The 16,650-nt window shown below is 44.8% G+C and overlaps 2 protein-coding genes across 5 annotated transcripts in view; one reads left to right on the forward strand and one right to left on the reverse strand.

Annotated features, from left to right (window-relative positions):
- The window catches only part of ggps1 (geranylgeranyl diphosphate synthase 1), a 71,398-nt gene extending 56,456 nt beyond the window's left edge, over nt 1-14,942 (reverse strand). The window contains exon 1 of one of the 2 annotated variants that reach the window (XM_080191889.1): nt 14,845-14,942. The gene's annotated coding sequence lies outside the window, so the exon portion shown is untranslated. Of the gene's footprint in view, nt 1-14,642 lie in introns of both variants that reach the window. The other variant, XM_080191888.1, reaches the window with a different exon arrangement.
- A 375-nt stretch (nt 14,943-15,317) lies between these two features.
- Nucleotides 15,318-16,650, forward strand: part of arid4b (AT-rich interaction domain 4B) — a 196,279-nt gene continuing 194,946 nt past the window's right edge. For 2 of the 3 annotated variants that reach the window (XM_080191891.1, XM_080191893.1), the window contains exon 1: nt 15,318-15,553. The gene's annotated coding sequence lies outside the window, so the exon portion shown is untranslated. Of the gene's footprint in view, nt 15,554-15,753; nt 15,786-16,650 lie in introns of those variants that run through there. The other variant, XM_080191892.1, reaches the window with a different exon arrangement.

The raw sequence follows: 16,650 nt of genomic DNA on the forward strand, positions 1-16,650 counted from the left end.
TTTAGATGCACCATAGAAAGCATTCTTTCTGGTTGCATCACAGCTCGGTATGGCTCCTGCACTGCCCAAGACCACAAGAAACTACAAAGGGTCGTGATTAAAGCACAGTTCATCACACAAACCAGCCTTCCATCCACTGACATGGTCTACACTTCCCGCTGTCTTGGCAAAGCAGCCAGCATAATTAAGGACCCCAGGTATTCTCTCTTCCACCTTCCTACGTTGGGAAAAAGATACAAAAGTCTAAAGACACCAACCAGCCAACTCAAGAATAGCTTCTTCTCTGCTGCCATCAGGCCTTTGAATAGACCTACGTCAAAAGAATTCCTACAGTGCTGAAAGTGACCATTTGGTCCATTGAGTCTGCACTGACAACAATCCTACCCAGGCCCCATCCCTATAACCCCACATATTTATCCTGCGAATCCCCTGACATTTACGGACAATTTAGTATGGTCAATCCACCCCAACCTGCACATCTTTGTACCATGGAGGAAGCCGGAGCACCCAAACGAAACCCCACAGACAATGACCCAAGCTGGGAATCGAATCCAGAACCCTGGCACTGTAAAGGCAACAGTGCTAACCATTGTGCCACCCGTCAAGTTTATCTTTCTCTACAGTTGTGCTATATGACTGTAACACTACATTCTGCACTCTCTCCTTTCTTTCTCCCCTATGTACTCTATGTACAGTATGCTTTGCCTATATAGCACACACGAAACACTTTTCACCGTATACTAATACATATGACAATAATAAATCAAATTAAAACAAGACACTGAACTGTGCTCCAGCAATGACGATGAGGATCTGAAATTAAACGCAAGGCTTCTGAATACATGTGTACAAGTAACAGTCAGGATTTAATGAAGGAGTGGACCAGAGTGCACAACAGCAATGCTTTGCTTACTGAACAGAAATATGGTCATCCAGTTTATCCAGAAGGTGAGTCCAGAAGAGCGATTCCAGGCTCTGGGACCGTACCACAGAAATTTCCGGCATGCAATAACCTTGTGATTTGTCAGATATGAACGTGAATGAAGTAGGAAGCTCAATGTTTAAAATATTACTTGGTTTTCATATCCACCCCTTCAACACAGAACTCATTAGCACCCAAGTGCTCAACTGGGTAATGGACTTTAACCTGCAAAAAGACTATAGCAGTGGGCATGTGCATGTTGAGGTTTTTGAAAGGTGTACCATCCACCCGTGTTAAGAACAATGCTAAGAAACTGGATGGATTGTATTGATTCGAAGTGAGCAGAGCCCCAGTATGGAATTAGATTGACAAGACAGAAAAGTTGCACGTGTGACCGATTTAAGTAAAGTTGACAGATTGAAGTGCATCAAGGATCCTGGTCTTCAGCTTCCAGTGGCTCTGCCCACCATTTTTCTGCAGCCTCCCCCAATTCAGTCTACTGGTTTCCAACGCCTGTGCAGGAATCAGCTTTCCAGTACTGTATTCCTCACTAGCAGCAGCGCTTCCAGATGTCCAACATCCTACTGTTGGGACACAATTTCCAACCCCACCTCATCCTTCCCAAAAAACACTGCTTTACAACCTCACCCTTGAAGGCTCAAAGGAAAAACCCACTGATGGTTTTGGATTAAGTCCAAATTCTTTGACTCCTGTTTGATCCACTGTCTTGACAAATGTCACGTGATATTTTACTACATTGCCTTATGCTTTAAGAAAGGGCATGTATTACGTTTGAGGTCTGATATGGAGACTAATAGAAGACCACGAGGTCAGTGGTGGTGAATTAACTGGAACTGTTTATTAACACGTCTGTATCCTAGCTTTACAGTCAGGACAAGACTGGCCAGGCAAACTCAAGCCAGGTTGGAGCTCAAGTCCCACATCACCTGTTTCTCTTAGAAGGGCATGCCCCAACATGCAAAACTCCATCAACCGCACCCCATCTATAACATATTCCATTTTTTAAATACACGACTGAACTATACACAAGGGCTAAGATCAAGTGTAGTATCGACATGCTGTACTTGGTTGAATTCATTAGGTTACATTTCAGCTTCATTTGAAACAATTTTTAAAAGCGGCATCTGGGCCTTTTGGTTAAGATGCAGATGAGATCATGACTTGGAGGAGGAGCTCTGCCTACTCCAATCAGCTTGGATCATGTAGATCAAGCCCAAGGCAGGTGGTGAGAGCCCTGTCTTGTCAGCTTGGATCAGGAATGTCTCAACTTGTTGAGACACTGAATTGGACTGGATTGGATTGAATTGGAACAAAAGCAAAAAAAAACATAATATGAACAACTGTGAATAGCAATATCAATGTCCATTAAAATGTATACATAGTTTTCCAGGAAATGTCATTCTCCAGACAGTCTGGTTGCCACCAAGCTCTCCTTGGGCTGCCTAGTTACAGTCATCAGCAGCTTCTGCTGACATTTCCTCTCTGGTCAGAACACCCTTAGTTTCAGAAACACAAGACTGTTGATTCCTCAGACTGCTCTTGCAACAACTTGATTTGATATTTTTTGACTGTCACATTTATTGGAATAGTGAAAAATATTGTTTTTTGCACGCTATACAAATATACCATTCAAATAATACATAGGGGAGGAGACAGTGCCGTGTATAACATTACAGTCATAGCTAGGGTGTAGAGAAGAACACCTTAACATAAGTTAGTCCATTCAAAAGATGGCAGCAGGGAAGAAACTGCTCGAGTTGGTTGGTACACACCTCAGACTTCCGTACCTTTTTCTTGACAGAAAAAGGTGAAAGAGTGCACATCTGGGGTGCATGGGGGCCTTGATTATACTAGCTGCTTTTCTGAGGCAGAGGGAAGTGTTGACAGAGTCACTGGATGGGAGGCTGGTTTGCGTGATGGACTGGGCTACACAACTGTTTGTAGTTTCATGCAGTCTTGGACTGAGCAGAAGCCATACCAAAATGTGATACATCTGGCTATGACGCAGCTGTAAAAATTGGCAAGTCATAATAGACACTCCAAATTTTCTTAGCCTCCCGATACAATTTGGAATCAGGGAGGGCTTCCCTGCTTTGATGTGGAGATGCTGGCGTTGGACTGGGGTAAACACAGTAAGAAGTCTCACAACACCGGGTTAAAGTCCAACTGGTTTATTTGGTAGCAAACGCCACTAGCTTTCAGGGCTCTGTCCCTTCGTCAGATGAGTGGGGAGTTTTATCTGTGTCTCCTCCAGACTCCTTTGTCTTGGATCTCAACCAACTGGGCCACTGTAGGAACCCATTTATCCCACATTATGTAGTTCCTCACCAGCACATTCCTCCCTTCCCCCCTAGCCACATCAGATCAAAAGTGATCTGCAATCTGCCACCAAACATCAATACTGCTGAGGTGTGTTGTAATACGTAAGAATTGATTCAATTACCTTCCAAGGGACCTTCCCTTTGAAAAATCTTCAGTGCCTGTTTTAAAGGTCTAGACAAACCTTCCAACCTGGCCAACTGTCGCAGAGTGGTTTGGAGCAGACTTCACCTGTTGGACTCCTTGATGGTCAAGTTAATCCAAGTTCTTCTGCCACAAACTGGACCACTATCGCTCACTATTTGTGATGTGGTGGTGTTGAACTGGGGTAAACACAGTAAGAAGTCTGGCAACACCAGGTTTAAGTCCAACTGATTTATTTGATAGTAAACTCGCAAGCTTTCGGGGTTTGCCTGACAAAGGGGCAAACCTGCATCTACTTTCATTTTGATTACATTCCCTTCACCTTTGGAAGGACCCAAAATCTACTATTAAAATAATAGTATACTCAAAATTCTGATGATTTGAGCTCTTCTGCCTCCTCTGCAGAATCAGCAAACTCTGTGTCCCCTTTTTGGCTGTGACTTGTCGTTTGTATCAGTCTTCTGGTTCATCTCTCTAACTCCCCTTTTAATTGTGCCCTACAATCTCAGGCAGTGTGCCCCACCCACTTAGAGCTCTGGCTTTGGGCTCTGCAAGTCCAGCATGTGGACTCCATGGCCAGACTTCTCACAGGCGGCATTCTGTGGTTGACACCATATTCTGTTGCGCTTTGGCTACTTTGTGTACTCAGATACCAACACCCAACTGTGTTGTTTCATCTGCAGCCAGTTCCATACAAGCAGCTAACTCAAAAATCACTTTAAAATCAACTTTTGTCCATTTCATTGCGAGGCCCACACACCAAATGATGCCTCAAGGCATCCTGTAAAAAAAAAACGCAAACTCCCATTGCTAAGTTTATCTCAAACACAAATTGCACGACAGATCCATCTTCCAACTGTATTCTCTTAGAAAATTAAAGAGCCTGCTATCACAAGTGGCTTTGGACCATAGTGATTCCTTAGTACAACTCTGCTAGGGGGTCACTGCAGGTTTCTCTGGTTGAGACTTCTTAATGTCACAAAGATTTTACTCCCTATAGTAATTAAGGGAACTGCTATTGCAAGTTCCTAATTGCCTTATTTGCCTTTAAATAAGGGTGGGAATGCTCCACGTATAGCATCCAACTCTCCATTTCTTTGTTGAATGTCCTACTGCCCCAAACCAGCTCACTATTTTTTAAAATCCTACATACTTTGTGCCACAGCTCACTTGGTGACTATGCTCGCTGACTATTCCTGTTGGCAGCCATCCGAGTCCCCTTGCAGCTGCATCCTCTCTGGTCTCAGCTCTCCCAGTTACCTCTCCCCTACTTGGGGTCTGTCTTTAGCCTGAGCCTCCTCATGACCACTGCCTTCAGCCTTCCCAGTGAGTACTTCTTGCGTTGTCAAATGGTCAGAGTCCCCTTGCATCCATTTCTCTCCATGTCTAGTTCCCACGAGTCTACCCCAGTACCTCAGTAATTCACAACATTTTCAGAGTCCAGGATGACATCAAATCTTCCTCCCTTTCCCGAAAGCCAGCAATGATCTGCAGTCCATGGGCCGTGACTCAACCTCGTCACTAGTTATGTTTGAACTCGGATATAGAGGCTAATAAAAGACAAGGTCAGTGGTAGTAAACTAACTGGAATGTGTCTGTATCCTAACAGTCAGCACCAGACTGCCGCCCAGGGTCACCTGACCTGTTCTAAAGAGGCATGCCCCAACGTAACAGCATGAGATTGGATTTATGTATTTTCAAATTTACGATATACACTGAAGATCAGTGTGGTAGAAATGAACATCTGGTTTGATATTGCTCTGCAATTACACACAATGCAAAGTAGGTAAATACGCAGGTTTCGCATTGAAGGAACATGTATATCCTACATCCTCGATCTCGAACATGCAAGTGAATGGATTACTTTTTAAGCAGTATTTTAAGCGAGCAAAGTCCGACAAATAGAAAGTTAATGAGCAGCTTTGAAAGGGTTGGTTGACAGAGGAATGTCAGCCAGGACAAGTTGTAATGAGTGAAGTGCTGCACGGATCAACTGAGGTCTCAACTATTTACAATCTATAGTAATGACAGATTAAGACACTGAGTAACATATCCAGCTTTGCTGCCAATACTGAGGTATCTGGAGAGCAAGCTGTGAGGCCACAAAAAGCTCCACAATCAAACAAGATGGCAAACGGAGCATCATACGATCAAGTGTGAGGTTATTCACTTTGGTAGTAGAAAAGCAGAGTATGTTTAAAAGCAGTGAAACTTCCAAATGTTGATGCCTGGAGGAACTTGTGCATAATTGGAACACAGTTAGAAAGGAAAATAGCATGTTGGCATTTATTGCCATGGGACTGGAGTACGGGAAAAAATCTTGCTACAGTTGCACAAGACATCGGCGAGACAACAGCAGGAATGTGGCACATAATTTTGGTCCCCATATCTAATAGAGGGCACACTTGCCTTGGAGGAATGCAGTGAAGGTTCAATGGATTGGTCTCACATGAGGATTGTTACAAGTGCAGAGAGAAAGAAGGGGGGGGGGGGTGGAAGAAGCAGTGATTTTACTGAATCGTGCAACATTCTTTAAAAAAGGTGTGTCAGGAGCAAAGAGGCTGTTCCCCTGGTTGGGGAAGTCTAGAAAACAGGAGCATTGTCTCAGGATAAGGGGCTCATCATTTGGGACCAAATCAAGGAGAAATTTCTTCACAGTAAAGGCTGTGAATCTTTGTAATTCTCTACTGTTCATTTTGTAAAATTTGATTTATTGTCACATGTATTAGCATACAGTGAAAAGTATTGTTTCTTGCATGCTATCCAGACAAAGCATACTGCTCTTAAAGGGAAGTGTGTAGAATGTACTATTAGTCATAGCTAGGGTGTAGAGAAAGAACAACTTAGTGCAAGGTAGATCCATTCAAAAGTCTGATGGCAGCAAAGAAGCTCGAGTCAGTTCAACTTCAGACTTTTATCTCTTCTCCTGAGGAGGGAGAGAGAATGTTTGGGGTGCATGGGGTCCTAGATTACGCTAGCTGCTTTTCCAAGGCAGCAGAATGTGTAGACAGAGTCAATGGATGGGAGGCTGATTTCAGTAATAGACTGAGCTTCATTCACAATCTTTTGTAGTTTCTTGTGGTCTTGAGAAGAGCAGGAGCCATACCAAGCTGTGATACAATCAAAAAGAATGCTTTCTGTATTCAAGCCTGAGACACATTTTTGAGAATCAAGGGATACAAAGAGCAGACAAGTGGTGTGAGGCCTAAGATCAGCAGTGGTTATACAGAACAAGCTCATGGTGTCTATCATCTTCTCCAGCTCTGATTTATTAGATCTTATTAACACAACCTGACTTCAAGCAAGAATGCTGTACATCATGAATTCAAGAGGAGAAAGCCAGATCTTAAAGCACTTAACAGAGTGTGCTTGGGTTCATGGTGGTTTAAAAGGATCAACATGGACAAATGCAAAGTATTGCACCCCTGAGGGAGTGGAGCAGCACATCTATCACATAAGTGGGGCTGAACAAAACAATATCAAGTATTTGTTCATTCATCACATCCAAACGGTCAGCTGCAGTAACAAACGTACGTGATGCTAGATTTTGCTGGGAGAGTTATCACTCAAATGTGTCGGACTGAAGACAGTGCCCAAACCTAGGCACAACTTGAAACTACTGCATACACTTCTGCTTCATCACAAAGGTATGAACCAGACTATAGAAGCAGAGCTGATGAGAAACATTATGCTAATTCCCAGTAAAAGAGGAAGGACTTGAAAAACCAAGAATGAAGATACCCAAATTTAGCTGCCTTAGGCAGAAACACCAATATCTTGCTACAATGAATAAAGAACAAACTCTTGAGCAATACACAGAAATGGCACATAGCATCAGGTTCGGAGTTGAAGGTCAAGGTTAAGACAGTGTCACAAAGCATTATGTGGAGGCTGATCGATACCAGAAATGGACTGGAAGTGAAACTGACTTGCGGAAATAAAACTCCAATTTCTTGACAGAGGAGATCAAATGAGTGGAAGGGCACCAATCATTTGATGACCTTGCAAAATCTAAAGTTTTGTTAATAATCAAAAAAAACTGATCAAAGTGCTACATCAAGCTACCAGAAGAGTGATGATGTGCCTTTACAGAATAAAGCACAGTTGCATGAGCAAGAGGGAGGTTGCAGTAAATTTAATTATGTAATTGTTGAATCTCAGCCACAGGGAGTAGTTGAGCAAGAAACTAATGCACCTCTTAAAGCACAAACAGGTGAGCCAAGGGGAAATGGCAAAGCTGTGATATTAATTTTAGACTGACTGAGCAAACAGCCCACATGTACACAATAAGCTGAATCTATCTTTAATGACTCTAAACATTAAGGCATAACCCTGTAGAAAACGTCCAAGAAAATTGTTCAGCAACCCAGAAAGTAATGAACACCTTTGGAAGGAGTTTGATGGGGAACAGGTCGGGGCAAGAAAGAATTACTTTTAAAAGCACACGTGCAAAAAAATTGCCAATTTGACAAGCAGCTGTTTTGACTTCTCTTTCACATGGTGGTCACAATTCCCTTTAACAATACCACAGAAGCTGTGCCTCCCTCAGTGATTCAGCATATTTATCTAACAAACAGCATGTACAGACCAGGAAGGTCCCAGATTTGCTGCTTAGGGCTATGCTGTGTTACTGTCAACTGGGACGGTGCTGTCCAACTCAAGTGAGCAACCAACTCAAGAACAACTTCTTCCCTGCTGCCAGACTTTTGAATGAACTTATATTGCATTTAATTGCTCTACACCCTAGCTATAACTGCAACACTACATTCTACACTCTCTCATTTCCTTCCTATGGACAGTTTGTTTTGTCTGTATAGTGCGCAAGAAATAATACTTTTCACTGTATGTTAATACACGTGAAAATGATAAATCAAAATGTACTGCAATTAGCTTCACATCATTAGGTGCAGGAAGCAGGACCAAAAGTAAGAGGAGGTTTCTGCTGCAAAGTACACACAGCGAGGTCATAATTGGATCCAGCTATGAACCATCAAGCCCACCTTCAAATCCAGGGTCAGTAGAGAAACAAGCACCTGGGTGAAATATGGGAAGACATTTGCCACTAATGTCCAAAAGCAGAAGTTAATTATGAGGCAGTTGCTACTAAAACCAAAAAGCAAGTTCAGGAAGAACTTTTTTTAAAATCTAAAGAACGAGAATATGGAAGTTGAGAATAGAGGATGCATTTCTGGAGGAAGTGATAGAAGTACACAATGAACAAATGAAGGGGTCCCGCTGATCAGATTACATGAAGCAAAGCAAGAGAATGATTGTGAGCAGTATTAAAACAAGAACAGTCCAGTTGGGACAAATAGCTTCTGTGCTGTACATCTTAATTTTTAACCGGAAGTAATGCTTTATTCTGTAATAAAAGTAATTTCTTCAAGTGGAAGGGTTTTGGAATGAGTGGTCATGAAGGGGACAGAAATTTAACAAAGAAATTTCAGCCTAAGGTGCAGCAACAGAATCACTTAGCAGTGACGGAGCTCCCTCCCTCTGCCCCCGCACAATCTCTGGGAAGAGTGGGATCATCGGGAGTTTGCACTTTGTCATTGCTGTTAATGACACTCACCATCAGCTGGCACAATAAGGTGCAGTCAGCAACTAAATTCTCATTACACAGCACTAAACCAAAGTGCTAACTGTGGATTGTTCCAGCTCCAGAACACAGACTCAGGAGTACTAATTAAGTGTCTGTCACCTACACATTTACTATACATGTCACCCAATCCAACCTGTAGATCAGAAGACTTTCAGTGGTACCTATCCATTCACTCAATTTCTAACAACATACTTTTACCATAGACATGAAATTGTAACGCTTTGTTTTATACAGACCCCACAGCATTACTGGAACCTAGCATATGCTTTTGTATATAATATCAATTTTCTTTATGCCTGAAATCCATTTTAAGCCAAATTTTGTTTTTTATTCAGTCATGGGACATGGGTGTCACTAGCTAGCCAGCATTAGTTGCTCATCCCTAGTTACCCTTGAACTGAGTGCCCACTAGGCTATTTCAGAGGACACAGAACATAGAACAGTTGAGAGTGAACCAATTTGCTGTGGGTCTGGAATCACAAGTAGGGAAGGCCAGGTAAAGACAACAGATTTCCTTCCCTAAAGGACATTAGTGAACCAGACAATCAACAATGGTTTCACGGTCATCAGTAGATTTTTAATTGCAGATATTCTTCATTGAATTCACGTCTGCCATGGTGGGATGCAAACCCGGGTCCCCAGAAGAACATTAGCTGAATTTTTGGATTAATAGTCCAGTGATAACACCACTAGGCCATCGCCTCCCCATATGCCTTCTCTGATCAGATTATACAATTAAAGAATGCACCAGCATGCTGCTCAGAAGCATTATATCAGACTATTCTTTTGTCTGTTTTATTGTAGACCTTTTGAAAGAAAAGATCTACGCTCTCCCTGCTGCCAACATCAATTCTATAGCCTACATGTAAAAAGACGAGTTTTCTGAGGCACAAGATTACATGCGTCAACACTGCAAATTTCTGCATCACACAATATCAGAGACTGAACATCTGCAGCTGATTAAATCTCCTCACAAACAAGCCAGGATACCGGTCTGCTGCCTAAACATCAAATACATAATGCACATTACAAGTACAAAATATTTGGCATGGAGCCACATAAGCATATGAGGCTAGGAGAACAAAAGCTTGGTTGTAGTAATGTTTAAGGACCGAAAGAGAATTGGAAAGGCGTGAGGAAAGAGGGAGTTCCAGAAAGTTCCTAGGCTGCTGAAGGAAAGGCCACCAGAAGTTAAATATTGCAATGCTAAATTGCTCAAGAGGCTGGAAAGAAAGGTAGGTAGGGCTGAGCAGATTATAGAGATCAATGGCACAGAGGGATTTGAAAACAAAGGATGAAAATTTTGAAATCAAGGCTTTCCAAGCATCAGTAAAGGCCAGCAAGCATAGGTGAGCAGGATACGAGAGTTAGGGCAGCAGAGTTAGCATTTACCTCAATCTTGTGCAAGGTAGAGCTAGGGAGGCTGGCCAGGAATGTATTCAAATAATCAAGTCTCAAGGTAACAAACGCTTGGATGGGACAAGCTGGAGCAGGTGAAGCTCCAGAGGTAAAAATAGGCAGCATTAGCAATTTTGATTAACCTGCAACTGACTATTATTCACAAAAACAGCACGATTATTTTGTGTAGCCACAAGAGACATACCTAGTGAGCACCTCCACTGGAGATTTAATTAAACATGGTTATAGAAGGAACTTTGAACTGAAAAATGTATTTCTAATTACACTTTAAAACTACTTCAGAAAACATTGAAAAATTCAGAAACCTTCTGCGAAACAGCAAATGATGCTGTAAATATTAGATCTGTGTGGATGTAGCAAAGACATCACAAGTAAACATAACCATAAGATTATAGGAGCAGAATTAGGCCATTCTGCCCATCACATCTGCTCCACAATTCAATCATGGCTGATATGATTCTCATCCCCATAACCCTTGGTCCCCTTATTAATCAAGGGCCTGTCTTAAAGACACTCAATAGCCACAGCCGTCTGTGGCAATGAGTTTCACAGATTCACCACACTCTGGCTAAAGAAATACCTCCTCATCTCAGTGTTAAAAGAGCATCCCTTCACACTGAGGTTGTGCCTTTGAGTTCTAGTCTCTCTCACTAGTGGAAACATCCTCTCCACGTTCATTCTTCCTAGGCCTCAGTATTTTCTAAGTTTCAATTAGACCCTGCTCATCCTTCTAAACTCTATTGAGGAGAGACCCAAAATCCTCAACTACTCCTCATATGACAAACCCTTCATTTTTTCTGTTTTCAAGATTCCCAAAAGAGTAAATAATTAGACACAAGCTGCAACTAACCTTTTTTAAAAAAAAAGTACTGCTTGCAAAATTATAGCGAAGACTTGAGAACAGAAACTTCAGAATAAGACTCGAAGACAGCCTTCCAATGAACATGGGACAGTAAATTTAAACTTCACTTTGCCGTGTTTCCAGAGTAACTGCACACTCGGACCCACATGATAAGAATGGAAATACACTGGTTAAGAAAAATCAAGCTTGCTTGGGCAGAATAATTACAATCCTTTGTTAGGAAAATATTAAACTGCATGCTGACAGTAACCTTGCTGTACAAGGTAAAGAATAGCATGAGGATGGACCGTTCGCTTAAAGTAAGCTGTCATTTTATGGATAAGACTAACAGACTAGCCATTATTTCATTTGTGGGTATGTTCATTCCAGTAAAGGAGACTCTGAGCCCCTCCTTTACAATTGCTGAGAATTCTAGAGCAGCTTTATTACAAGCACTGTAACTTCGTATTGAAAATAGTGTTATGCCTGAGCTAAGCAGCCCAAGAAAACATCTTGCCATAGAGTGGTACATCTCATTGACTTTCCAGCACCTCAGATTCAGACACTTCAATTTACAGTCCCTGCTAGCTGAAATAATTCAGGGCAATACACCGAGTCAGTAAGTTAGCAGCCAGGGGAGACCAGGCACAAAGTTTCTGTAACAATAATAAAACTGAAGTTTCTACAAAAACATCAAGTCTACATCATTTATACACAAAACAAAAAACCCAGGCAACAAGCAATCCATTCTAGCAACTGCACACATGACATCAATTACCTAATCTAGATTGGTGATTGTTAATTTTCTCAAATATCAAATTTTTTTAGCTTGAAAAAATCTTCTCAAATTTTACCTTCTTCATCTGGAAGAGTCACTATTAGTAACTGAACACATGGCGCATTATAGTCATTTCCCTTCAACAGCAATCTATTCCCATTGTTGTACTGAGCAGGAAGTTAGTAGCAGTATCAGCCTAAGCTCAACACAAGGGGACCTACATGGTCTACCATGAGAAAAGAGTAAATTTGCTAAATGCAAACATTGCAAAGCCAACAACCAGAAAAACTCATCTTTCCTAAAGTTACATGGCCGATGATTACCCTACAAAACAACATCCTAAACTGGTATGGATCCCAGATCTATAATTGCAAAGAACTAAATGAAAGAGCATTCAAATTTCAAAGCATTTTACAGGTTCCATAGTTGAGTGTGGACATCAAGAGAAAGACATTGGAAATGTGAATCACCAATAATAATGTAAAGATTGTGTTTATCTGAGGGAGTATCCCATCCCTGCCTTTTCCCTTTCAGCAAAAGGCAGCTTGGTCCACAGAGATAACCTGCCAAGTTTATAATGGTAAATAAAATATGCTTTAAGGCAGAGCAGGCTGGTGATCACACAGAAATACAGCCTCACCAGACGCAATAGGCCAAATGGCCTCCTCCTGCACTACAAGGATTCTATGATTCTAACTAATCATTTCCAGACACTGATCAACCTAACCAACATTCTTCTATTAAAGAGTTCAGACATCTAGTATCCTTAATGAAAACACAGAAGTAAAATCAAAAGACAATTCATTTGTGCAGTCAATAGAATCAAACTACTCAAATGAGTCTTACCACACAACTTGAAAATAATGAGTAACCATAGGAGGAGCATACTCAACTCCATTAGGCCTTGGGTCAAAGTCCCCACCTCTTCGGCTTCCAGAACTCCATCCGATAATCTAGGTTGACTCTAGCGGTGTCATACTGCATAGGACAAAGGTGAGCTTTGAATGCGATACTAAACTAAAAGACCTCGTCTAATCAAGAGGCTTACCAATCCACGTTTGCCTCTCAACCAAAAGCAGATAGCTGGCAATTATTACATTGCTGTTTGCAAGATTTTGCTGTTTATGAAGTGATTGGCCACTACAATTCCTACATTTGTAACAGTGACTACACTGGAAAAACCAAACTGAATTGGCTGTGAAGCATCTTGGGACATGCCAAGATTTTTTTTTGTTCATTCATAGGATATGGGCATCACTGGCTGGGCCAGCATTTGTTGACCATCCCTAGTCCCCTTGGAAGGCAGTTGAGAATCAGCCACATTGCTGTGGCTCGGGGGTCACATTAAGTTTATTTAAGTCACAAGTAAGCTTACAGTAACACTGCATTGAAATTACTGTGAAAATCCCCTAGCCACCACACTCCCTCTCCTGTTTGGATACACTAAGGGAGGGAGAATTTAACATGACTAATGCACCCAAACAGCACGTTTATTCAGACTGTGGAAAGAAACCGGAGCACACGGAGGAAACCCACACAGACACAGGGAGAATGTGCAAACTCTACACAGTGACTCAAGCTGGGACTCAAATCCAGGTCCGTGGCACTGTGAGGAAGTGCAACTGTGTCACCATACAAACACTACAATAACAGCCAATCACTTGTTTCCAGTGATGCTGAGGGATAAATATGAGCCAGCGCACTGTGGAGATCTCCCCTCAACCTTTCCAAACAGTGGCTGGGGTGAAGCACAACTTCTTCTCCATCGCTTCCCACTGCAGTGGCCAGTATTTATTGCCCATCCCTAGTTGTCCTTGGAAAGCAGCTGAAAGTCAACCACATTGCTGTAGCTCTGGGGGGTCACATTAAGTTTATTTAATGTCACAAGTAAGCTTACAGTAACACTGCAATGAAATTACTATGAAAATCCCCTAGTCACCACACTCCATCTCCCGCTCGGATACAGGAAGGGAGGGAGAATTTAGCATGACCAATACAACCAACCAGTTTATTCAGACCGTGGGAGGAAACTAGAGCACATGGAGAAAACCCTCACAGACATGGGGAGAACATACAAACTCCACAGACTGACCCAAGCTGGGAGTCTTGGCACTGTCAGGCAGTGCAACTGTGTCACCATACAAGCACTACAATCGCTTGCTTCCAGCAATATTGAGGGATAAATATGTGCCAGCACGTTGTGGAAATCTCCCCGCAACCCTTTCAAACAGCTGCTGGGGGCGAAGCATGACTTCTTCTCTATTGCTTCCCACCACAGCGGTCAGCATTTACTGCCCATCCCTTGGCAGGCAGCTGAGAGTCAACTACATTGCCATGGCTCTTGAGGAATGGGGACGAAGGGGGGGGGTCACGTGTAGGCCAGACCAGGTAAGGAGGGCAGATTTCCTTTCCCTAAGGGTGAGCCAGATTGGGGTTTTCCCCCCCCCACAAGCAATGATTTGTATATTGAATTCAAATGCCACCATCTGCTATGTGGGATGCGAACCTGGGTCCCCACAACATGGTCTGAGTTTCTGGGTTAATAGCCTGGTGAGGATAGGCGCTGGACAGCTGTCCCCTAGGTGAAGGCACTTACTGTGAGGCGGTGATGACGCAGCTATTAGTCCGCACCGACTGCTTCCGGGTCACACCACGCCCTACTTCCGTTCTCTCCTTTCTTTTTCCTTCTTACCCCCCCCTTTCCGATTTATCCCTCGATCGCCGAAGCAACAACAAAATTTTTTTTTTAAAAAGCACCCGTTCCAAATAGGCTGCGAGCTCGGCCGGTGAATACGAACCGGGTATGAAAACCAGCCGGGCCCGCCAACCCGATTCCAACGGCAGACACCCCGGGCCCCCTCGACGCTTCGCCCTACTTTAGTCCGTCCAAAAATACGCCATCCTAATAGCGGTGCGCCTGCGCAGTAATCTCTTTTAAAGATGAGCGTGCGGAGCAGTGCGCATGCGGTGGGTTTTTCCTCTCTCTCACATCAAAGCAACGGGCTTCGTCCGGCAAGGCCTGCTGGGAGTTGTAGTTCAGCGACGCGCTGGGTAGAATGGAAGCGGTAGGGGAGGTGGACTACATTTCCCGGCGGCCCCGCCGCGCTGCCGGAGGGGATGGCCAATGGGGGGCGCCGGGACAGCGGTTGCCGTGTGACGGCGGGCCAATGGGAAGGGTTGTTTGTTGGTGAGTGGGGTCGAGTGTTTTGTGTGTGAGGGAGAGAGTGTGTGTTTTTCTCTCCCTCCTCTCATTCTCTGCGGCTTGGCAGTTCGGTGATTTCAGGGGGAGGGGGGGGACGGAACTCGCTCGCCTGTCCTTGTCAGTGAGTGTTTGTGTGGTGAGAGAGGACGGGGGAAGGAAGGTTTGATTGAGGGCCGATTTCATCTCCCCCAACCACCTCGGGCCGTCGAATGCCCAAGTCAAGCCGGGCCGGACATCGGGCGGGCGGCCCCGGCCTGTGAGGCGAACTCGGTCGGTCGGTTGGCATCGCTGTTTCGCACGGGGTGGTGAGTGGCGGCTGGGGCGGGGGCTGTGGGGGACAAGTGCTGTTGCATGGGAACAATGCGGCTGTAAGGGTCAGCTTCAAGGAGCTGAATTTCTCATCTCAAAACCCCGGGGATTGCAGTGGGGAAGGAGGGAGAGCAGGCCTGGGCTCTATCGGCACTTTTCTCCCCAACCCCCGAAACGTGTCAAGTGGATGTGCGAAGTTGAAGTCGGCCGGCTGGAGGATCTTAAAAGGTTATTAAAAATAATCGTATGGCCACTGGGAATGATCGTTCCTCTGCCCGATCTTCGCCTTGCCCCCCCCCCCACTTCCCCCCTCTCTCAGATCGTCCCTACCCCACTCAGATCTATCACCTTTCAGCCCCCTCAGATCGTCCCCTTCCCCCCCTCCCTCAGATCGTCCCCTTCCCCCCCTCCCTCAGATCGTCCCCTTCCCCCCCTCCCTCAGATCGTCCCCTTCCCCCCCTCCCTCAGATCGTCCCCTTCCCCCCCTCCCTCAGATCGTCCCCTTCCCCCCCTCCCTCAGATCGTCCCCTTCCCCCCTCCCTCAGATCGTCCCCTTCCCCCCCCTCCCTCAGATCGTCCCCTTCCCCCCCCTCCCTCAGATCGTCCCCTTCCCCCCCTCCCTCAGATCGTCCCCTTCCCCCCCTCCCTCAGATCGTCCCCTTCCCCCCCTCCCTCAGATCGTCCCCTTCCCCCCCTCCCTCAGATCGTCCCCTCCCCCCTCTCAGATTGTCCCCTTCCCCCCTCCCCCCCAGATCGTCCCCTCCCCCCCCAGATCGTCCCCTCCCCCCCCTCAGATCGTCCCCTCCCCCCCCTCAGATCGTCCCCTCCCCCCCCTCAGATCGTCCCCTCCCCCCCCCTCAGATCGTCCCCTTCCCCCCTCTCAGATCGTCCCCTTCCCCCCTCTCAGATCGCCCCCTTCCCCCCTCTCAGATCGTCCCCTCCCCCCCCTCAGATCGTCCCCTTCCCCCCCTCAGATCGTCCCCTTCCCCCCCTCAGATCGTCCCCTTCCCCCCTCTCAGATCGTCCCCTTCCCCCCTCTCAGATCGTCCCCTTCCCCCCCTCAGATCGTCCCCTTCCCCCCCTCAGATCGTCC

Source organism: Carcharhinus amblyrhynchos, chromosome 7, assembly GCF_965287045.1.
Source record: "Carcharhinus amblyrhynchos chromosome 7, sCarAmb.v2.hapA, whole genome shotgun sequence".
Taxonomy (NCBI): Eukaryota; Metazoa; Chordata; class Chondrichthyes; order Carcharhiniformes; family Carcharhinidae; genus Carcharhinus; species Carcharhinus amblyrhynchos.